We start from the raw sequence: 10,365 nt of genomic DNA on the forward strand, positions 1-10,365 counted from the left end.
CTCAACAATTTCTCCAATAAAATCAATGCCCCATTGGACAAAAGGGGCTTCCTCTATGACTAGGTTGAGGGGTAAAGCTCCTTCATACTTCAGTTTGGATGAAAACTTCTGGCATGGGTCACATTTCCTGACATGTTCATGGGCATCTTTAAACAAGGTAGGCCAATAGTATCCAACCTGGACTATCTTACCAACAATTGTCTTAGCAGAGTAATGACCTCCACACACACCATCATGCATTTCAGTTAACACTCTCTTAGCCTAGGATTTATCTAAACACATTAGTAGTGCCCCATCTCTATTCCTCCAAAACAGATCACCCCGAATGAGGACATATTTTTGTGACTTTAACTTCAAAGTTTTTCTCTGATTATGTGTCATTCCTTTTGCAAATGTTGCATCCCTTAAAAAATGCACTATCTCTAAGTACCAGGGTTGTGTTTCAATACTGGTGACCAGAACATTCTCAACTTCAACATTATTTATTTCGACATCAAGAAGGTTTGACTTAACCATAAGATTAGCAAGACCTAAACCTCTCACCAATTTGGTGATCTTTATTTCCAAATCAAACTCCTGGATTCTGTTTATCCATCTGCATCTTTTACCTGTGACCTTAGACTGGGATAAGATATCTTTGACAGTAGCATGTGGGACATAGGCAACTACTTGTGCATTTATAAGATATGGTCTGAAAGATTTGATAGCCTTAACCAAAGCATATGCTTGCTTCTCCATGATTTCATATTTTAATTTTGTAGTCTGTAAAGATTTGCTATATAAAGCTATAAGATGTTCATATCCTTCATTATCCTTTTGTAATAAGACTACAACCACTGTGTGATATGAAGCGAAAGAAAACAAAGAGAAAGGCTTACTATAATCAGGGGATTTCAACACTAGTGCCTCCTTAATAGTCTTTTTGATCTTAGCAAAATCCTATGAAGCTTCTTGGTCCTAGTAGAATTTTGTATCCTTCTTAAGCAATTTGACAATAGGCTTGACTATCTCTGCAAAATTTGCAATAAATCTTCTAACAAAATTAACTTTGCCCAAGAAATATTGGATACCTTTAACATTCTTTGGTTCAGGAACATTGTTTATTTCTTCAATTCTTTCAAGGTCTATTCTTACTCCTTTAGAGACAATATGCCCTAGTAGCTTCCCTTCAGTAACAACAAAATGACACTTCTTAGGATTTAAAGATACTCCAAATTCTGAAGCCTTATTGAAAACCTTTTCTAAATGTCCACCGTGGTTATCCACCTTTTCGGAGAAACATGTTAGATCATCTTGATATACTACCATGATGATATTGATGAATTCTTTGAAAGCTACATCCACCACCCTCTGAAAAGTAGCTCCAACATTTTTCAAACCAAAAGGCATTCTGACATACACATAAGTTCCCCAAGGGGTGGTGAAAGTAGTTTTGAATTGTTCAGATTCTTTCACTAACACCTGGTTATACCCTTAAAACCCATCCATCATTGACAATAGGTCACAACTAGTCACTCTTTGCAACATAGCTTCCATATTAGGACAAGAATAATTATCCTTCAAGGAAGTAGCATTCAGGTTTCTAAAGTCAACATAGAGTCTTATGTCCCCATTCTTCTTTCTCACCAGGACCAAATTTGAGACCCACAAGGAATGCCTTATAGGCTTAATAATTCCCCCTTCCCTTAATTTGGTTAGTTCTTGCTGCATCTTAGATTCCAGTAGGGGGTTGATAGGCCTTTGCTTTTGTCTAAAATTCTTAGCATCTGGAAGCAAAGGGACTTCATGCTAAAACAAATCCTATCTATACACCTTTAGATCTTCATAAGACCAAGCAAATACATGCTTATATTTCTTTAATAAATTAATGAGATTCACTCTGACATGAGGAGGAAACTTTTTCCCAATATATACCACCTTAGGGGATGATTATGTCCCCAAGTTTACTTTCTCCAGTTCATCTAGCTTAGTGGTTGATTGTTGGTGCAAGTGACTGTCACTGTAGCTGAACATTCCTTCAAGCTCTACCAACCCTTTTGGTATTTCATTAGTTTCTAATTGAACCAAGTCATTTCCAAATATAGTTTCTCTATTGTCAACCACTTCCACCAAGGCATTGCAGTCAATTTTTTGTCCATCGTAGTCATCAATGCATTGTATGAACCTAAGAATATCTTCTTCATCAACAAACACTTGCCAATTATACACATTGTTAGGAATAGCAGGTCTAGATTTTATCTCCACTATGGATATACTGGTTAGTGTTGCATCATCATTCTTTAATGTAACATTAGCTCAGAAGTCAGCCATGATATTCTTAGATCTTTCTATCCAATTAATAGAAAAAGCACTAAAATGCTCAATAACATCCCAGACTACATGTTTGTATCTTTTCAATCTATCATTCTTGGATGCATATTTGGATCTTACTTGAGAAACAACTAACTTTGAATCTCCTAACACTCTCAACAATTGTATCCCATGCCTTTTTGCAACTTCAAGCCACAATAACAAGGCTTCATATTCAACAATGCTATTTATACACTAAAAGGATAACAAAAAAGAATACTTAAAAGTTATACCTGATGGGGATACAAAAAGAACTCCGACTCTAGATACTTCTTTAGAGCAAACTCCATCAAAATACATCTGCCACAAACCATGTTGTTGAGATTCCAATTCAATCACAATGGAGTCAGTATTCTTTAGTTGGGGTAGAATTGGTTGCACTCGATAATTGTCAAGATCCACATCAATCATACAATTGAGAATGCTAGGATCTACTTTCTCAATTACCCTAGGGGCACGTGGTTCTCTGTACAATTTGACTTGATTCCCATTAATTGGGATGGTAGCATATGACAAATCTAACTAAACATTTCCACCTACTGCTGCAGCCCACTGCCTAGATAACAACATGCCATTATGAGGCTTGGTGTTAGTTACAATAACATCCATCTTATATGTCGCTTCAGGGAATGCTGCTATCTTCACTTCAACATCTCTCATTGTACCTATCACAGGCACTTCTCTGTTATCCATAGTATAGCATTTCCTATATATTGTACTCACTAACAGTCCTAATTCTTTCATAACACCATAAGGCATTACATTAGTAGCTGCACCAGAATCTATCATACAATTTTTAAACAACCAGTTATTCACTAAAAAAGTGACATAGAAAGGATCAACCTGTAAGGGTTCTTGTGTAATAGTTGTTCCAACATAAACCTCTGGGGTTTGGAACTCTTGATCCTTTTCATCTTTAATTGAACTGGCAGGTAAAACCATGTTACTGTCAGATATGTTAGAAAATAAAGACAAAGCAACTTCTCTATGTTCCTTTATTTTCAATAATTCTATCAATGGGACAGTAACTTTCATTTGGGTAAGAGCCTAAGCCATATCAAATGTGGAATTACTGCTCAACTTAGTATTAGCTTTAGCTCTTTCTGCCTTAGGCCGACTTTCCTTCTTTGTTGTGGCAGCTCCTTGTGTATCATTAGTAGCTTTATCATCTGTACCATTGGGTACTTCTTTAACTCAATCTTTCTTCTCTTGACCAGCTTGAGGCAAAGTAGCACTACTTGCTGCTTTCTTCTAGGATACCTCTTTTATAAACATAGAACTAGGTTCAACTTGATTGCTATCCCTTTTAGTGCTCCTTAAGTTGTAATTGTGCTTGGCTCTGGCTATAGCAGCCTTAGTGAGATTTTTTACCTCTTCATCACTAGGCCTCCTAAGATGAACTTCTTCATCTTTGATTGTTACCACATTCAAAGTGGGATGCCAATCAAGTGTTAGTTGTCCTTGGTAGGACCTTTTACTATCTAGCACATCACAATCACTAAATTCACTTTGTTGAGACTCCTCATCACTTTCTACGATAGTTTCAAACATATTAATATGAGGTTTAACCTCTTGTCTCATGGATTCTTTGAGGGCTTGAGCTACAACAAATTAATGAGGAGAATGTGGCCCATTACAAGAAATACACCAAGGAGTGTTCTCTATGTTATGAACATTTTTTCCTTTTAAAGGATCAGGGGTATCTTGGCTCTGAGTATTTTTTGGCTTATCATTCTGAGGTTTACCATCCTTCCAGGTAGTGTTATAGGGCATATCATGCAACCTGGGAGGTCTGTCTTGCCAGTTATAATGGGTTTTATCATTTTTTCTCACCTTGGGAGTAAGATCTTTCATATCAGTCACTAACTTCTCTATTTTATCTTCTTCTTTAGCAACTTTGTTAGGTTATTGTTGATTGTTGCCATAGCCTACCATCAGTTCTCCTTCCTAATTTTCAAGATGCTTTTCTATTGCTCTCTACATTGATAGAAATTCTAAATGCATCTCTAAGGCTATGTGGATTTTTATCCCTCAAAATATAAGCCATTTTGGAATCAAATACATTGTAATAAGTGTTCAGGCACATGTTGTCATCTAATCTCATTACCTGATACAATCTATGCATTGCTTTCTAAAATCTAGCATTAAAATCAATGACTATTTCATTATCAAACTTTCTGATATTGTTAAACTCATTAAGCATAAAGCTCACATTTTTTTTATCACCATACTGTTCCTGAAATCAATTTTTAAAATCCTCCCAAGACCCAATGCTGTTCACAAGAAGACCTCTATACCAGTCTCTTGCATCATCTACTAAAGACTGTACAAATAGTTTCATGATGACATCTTCATCCACAATCTCATAATCATTAATCAAGTCACCAAAAGATTTTAAGTGCTCTTCTGCACTAATTGCATTATTTCCATCAAATTTATGAAGTCTATCTCTTAACTCAGTAGGAACATGGTTAGGATACCCTAGGATTCCATAAAAAAAGAGTTGTCTATACAGTTCTAAGTTAATAGGTCTTCTTTGGAATGGGCTAACAACATGGTTATTACCCATGTTCATTCTTACATTGGGGCTCTAAGTTAGAGAGATCTTGTTACCTTGGTTAGTACCAACGGCTTGATTGGCTATTGTAGTGCTAATAGGCAGAGTTGGCTAAATTTTAACAGGAGGGAGTGGGATCTACAGAGGAATAGGTTTATTATGATCTACTGAAGGAAATGTGATGGGAGGTTCTTTTAGATAGCTAATCTTCCTTTTGACTTCTTGATTAGCTGCTTCTAATTCAGCCTTTTCTAACTCCATTTGTAAATCTTCCTTCTCTTTTCTCATCCTCTCCATCTCTCTTTCATGTGCTGAAAGCCTGTGAGAGATATCCACTGTAGTCTTAGATCCAGACCCATCTTCCATGCACTTCTACTTTCCTTTATCAACATCATTTATAGCAAGCTGTGGGTCATTAAGAACTTCCCCATTCTGTTGGATTACTGACTTGTATGCTGGTTTGGCCCGGGGAACTAGAATTTCTCTAATTACAGGACCTTCATCCTCACTCTTGGCCTTTTCTTGGGCCAACAACTCGAGGTCAGCAATTTGTCTCAGGAGCCTGTCTCTCTCCATCAATTTTGCCTTTACTGCCCTCTCCTTATTTGCTTCCTTCTGTGATCTTAAGGAGATCAAATGATGGACTCTTCTATTTAGGTCTTCTATATCTTGGGATACTTTATCTTCATAAGGGAAGATTTCTTCAGAGTCTGAGATATTGACTTGGTCAATATCAATTAAATTGATGTTTCCATCAATTGTTCTAGGTACAGAATCTCTGACTATGTTAGTACTACTTCGGTCTTTCCCAGAAAAACTAGCATGGGATATCCTTTGATTTGAACAATGGACATCTTCTAAATTTCCAAATAAACCAGAATGGAAGCCTAAAACATCATTTTCAGATTCGTGGGAAGATGAATTTGAATTTGCATAAATAGGTCTTTCAGATATCATACTTGTATTAGTTCTTTTCTACACCCAAGCAACATTAGATGGTTCATGAACCACTGATCTCCTCTGACTTGTATGTGACTATTCAGGTAATCCTTCCTGCAACATCTCATGAGGATGCTTCTTCATGAAAGATCTGGTGTTTTTTCCTCCCTGCATTATGCTTGTTTCCTTAAAGAATTTCAATTATTTCAAAAGGACTGGTTAAGATTATCAGAGTTGCCACCCACAAAGACTGTGGGAAATATAGAAACAAGCTTTACATAGAAAATTTGCTGATCTTTAAAAAATCAAAATCACGAAGATTTTTAGAGACAGAAACAATCACACAAATCAAAGGTCAGGCAATCAATTTTGAACACAGATATCTAAACAATACTCTGAGCTAGATCAAACACCAATCTGCATCTGGATACACACAATGACTCTCTCCCTAGCAGAGTCGCCACTTTTGTTGTTCTCAAATTATGATTCCCCTTTTTATCCCATGTAAGAAAATAATAACTCTGTCTACAAATAGAGAGATCAAGGAAAAAGAACCTTAGAGCAACATATGACAAGGTTTCAAGAACCTTCTACACTTCGAACTTACCCAAAGTTCAGGTGGGTATACCTTTTGTGAATAAATTCACACTCTTAAAATTGGAACACAATAAACCAGTCCAAAACCAGTGAACCTTATCACCTCAAACACAAACTGAAACAATAAAAGGAAACTTATGCTCATGTTCAGTATTGATCTACAAGAAATGTAGAAAGAGAGTTGCAATTGATACCAGTGCCTTATCGATGCCATAGAGTTGTCTAAGTTAAACAATGATTTCACAATTAAACATCTCCATACATCTCATCACCTCGACTTCTATCAACCCTATAAATGCCTGACATATATAGGAATTTCTCCTTATTGGACTAGACAGTGTTCATCAAATTCTAAGTCTCCAACAAAATGACTTATTGACAGAGATACTTCCTACGTATTTAATTTCCCTCCTAAAAAGAAAAGCTAAGAAACATATCTATAAAGACTGCATTACAATCCATGTTCAATTGAATAACCCTAGATTACCCAAATTGAAACTAGTAAATTATTGAAAGCATACCAGAAGACAACACAAATTCTAGGCTCGAAAGTTCATGGTCTGTATATTGATATTAATTTTGAAAAAAGCATTACAAAACTCAGAATATTCTCTGTAAAACTAGAAAACCCCAGATATATTTCTACAGAGTTTTTTTACAAATTCTTGCAATCCTTTTTTTAATTAGTCCTGGTATCCATTTATAATAGCAAGGATGCATACAAGCTTCAAACCTTTTCAAAAGGTTTGTGACAAAAAACTTCTTGTTTGAACAATAAGTTGCAAATCATTTCCACTTTCTAACGGCCCCTTTCCTACAGTTGTCATTTTGTAGCTTCTTCTTGGACCTCTGCATCCAACACGACATATTTTCTTATCCACTCCTAGTACACATCATCAGCAGGCCATGAGAAATTAATGACTTTTCCTTTTGTCTTAGCTAATCTCTTCCAAGAGTTCCTCATTTTATTAACCTCTGAATTTAGAAAAACATAGTATGATTTAATTTTCTCTATTTCCTCAACCATTCTGACAAATAGGGAAATATCATATGTATTAATGATTCCCTTTATCCTTAATGATAGGTTGGCTCCTAATTCATTAAGCCATATTTGTTTGTCTTTCAATTGAGTTGGATAGGCAAAACCCCTTGGGAATAATTCAAATACTTGTTTAGTGTACTCTTTCTTATACAAGTTAATCTTCCTCTCTGCTTTATCTACTCCTTCTGCTAACTTTGCTAGATCCTTCATCATGTCACAAGTGCATTTGATAATGAGGTTATCCCCTGCCTCATCATAAGATACACATATAAATTCTAGGTCTTCCTCTCTAGGCTTTCACTTGTCCAAAATAGGCTTTAGAACAACCTTGTCTCCATTGAGCTCATTCCACACATCCAAAACTTTACTCATATTTTTATACACCAATGATGATCCTACAGTGCAAGCAAAACTCAATTGTGGCCCTCACTCTCTCTTCATATTTATTTGCAAATAGGATTTGAGACTGTTTTATCTTCTCCAACTCCTGAGGAGTGATCTCAATTGATTGGGAACTAGAAGGTGCAGGAGAAGGTGGGAATTCAATGATAGGGCTAGTAGATGGAGGTTGTGCAGGAGAAGAAAAAATCATCAATGTTGAGGACTCACATCGATGATATTGTCCTGCCAATTGGATTTTCAAATTAGCAATAATGTTATCTCGACTCATTACCTCTCCTTTGGCCTCATTATAGGCTTTCAAGACTGTCTCTAGCTTAGCTTGGAGATCTTCCTTTTCCTTTGCTTCTTTCTCTACCACTGCAACACTAAATTTTGCAGTCTCTAAGACTGTGCTAGCACCCTCTACCACTCTAGTACTTTGTACCCTCTTTACTATCATGCCTCCAAGGTAGCTAGACTCTGGGGTATCCTTTTTCTTTCTATTTTCATCTCTCTTCAGAGACCACATGACCAAGGCAACATCATCCTTGTTGAAGGTTACTCCTTCCATAGGCTTAGTCTCTTTCTTGACTGCCTCTAGAACCAAGGCATCTTCTATATCCCATTCAGGGAGGATGACTATACCAGCCTTTGCTACCATTTCCCTTCCTTGCTTAGGAGTGATGGTCTTGAACTCAGTGACCATTTCTTTCTTTATTTCTTCCTCCACTACAGTTGCATCCTTGTGGGGCTGCTCACTCTTCCTCTTCTCACATCTAGCATTAAATTTATCAATATTCTGCTTCTACACAAATTGTATGAAAGCTCTTGAGGTAACAAACTTGCTATTAGGTAAGAATTCCTCACTGGTCTATTTAATGGTAGGATCCAGTTCCTGGCCTTTGAACTCATTGGTGGTTATGTTCATCTCAGCATCTTCTAGCTCTTGAGGCATTCCATCCTCTATTTCATAATAGGTATAGGCTATCTCTCCAAGACTCCCTAACTGCAATAATTTCTCAGTTGCTACCTACTAATCTCCTATATGAGTAGGGGATTGAGATGGGGAATACAAGGGCTCATTAGATTACACTTCCTTTCCCACTCTTTGCCTCTTTGGTGAATCATGAATGTCAGTGACATCTTGAATTTTCCTCTTCCCTCTTGAAGTAGAAGGCTCCCCTATTGTTGGCACTAGCACACTGTACTTGGATTTCTTGTGTAGTACATAGTCACCAGGAGGGATTGCTTTAGCCGATGTAGACCTAGGTAGAACTAGTCTTTCCTTCTTAGGGTTATTCTTAATCATTGGTTCCCTCTTCTCTTTCAATGTTTGCATTACATCTTCAAAACAAAGAATTAGGAATTTTTCTTTTTCCTCAAAGGGGTGGAAACTAGACAAAGGGTCATAGCTGGTGTCAAATTGATGCACAAAATCTAGAGCCTTCTTGTAGGCCACCCACTTCTCTTTCCTTAGCTCCTGCTCATCCAAATTAAACTCATTTTTGATGAGGTCTTCAGGAAATTGGAATTGGTGAGGTCTGCCTTTGCATACTGTCCTTTTCCTAAACATACTATTAAAGAAATCCTCAAGGTCAGAAAACCTTGACACTGCAGTGGACAAATGACAGGGTTGAAAGAACTCCTCAAAACACTTCCACCCACCTTTAGTAATCACAAACTGATGTGCTATTGTTACTATAGGGAAAATGGTCCCTTTTCCTCTGTTAGATAGCTCTGCCTCTTTCACACTCCCAATCTACCTAAGGACTTCTGGAATTCTTACTTTTAGTGGAACTTGATATGGCAACAAAAATGGAGTGCCTCTGAAACCAAACACTCTGAAGACTATGGAAACAGGGTACAGGTACATGTCACCCCAATTGTGGACAATTTTAATTTCTTCAACAAACTCCTTAGGCCTAAGAAACTCCAACAGAGCTTTAGGGACCCTTGGATTCTCTGAACATAAGAGAATTTTAATCTTGGATGCAAAGCACTTATCAAACTTCAAGTAGCTAGCATCTTCTTTGTACCATGGCAATACTATGCTCCATAGCTGGACTAACATTTTCTCCCCATCCTTTTGTTTCACTAAATCCATTTCATTGGCAAAGTAGCCACCACCCTTGAACTGAAACATATGCATGAGAAGTGGGTACCATCCAAAAGGCTTGTCCACCTTACCATTCTTTATCCCTATCAAACCTTCATGGATTGCATCAGTAATATAGGGGCATAATCAAATGTGACTGCCAGGGAAGGATTTAAAATTTGAACTATCATCAACATGTAATGAGCTGGCATGTTCACTTCAGCATCCTCTCCAAAAATCTGGCAGAGTGACCAGTATAACCCCTTGGCTCTAAGAGTGATCAAATTCAAGGAGAAAGGCTCCATGGTATTAGGTCCTACAATAGTCAATCGACCTATTTTAACAAAGAATTCTTTAAGAGGCCCATTTATAAGATGATTCCTCTGTGCGTTGTAGACCTGAGCC

The sequence above is a fragment of the Cryptomeria japonica genome, chromosome 8, assembly GCF_030272615.1.
Source record: "Cryptomeria japonica chromosome 8, Sugi_1.0, whole genome shotgun sequence".
NCBI lineage: Eukaryota > Viridiplantae > Streptophyta > Pinopsida > Cupressales > Cupressaceae > Cryptomeria > Cryptomeria japonica.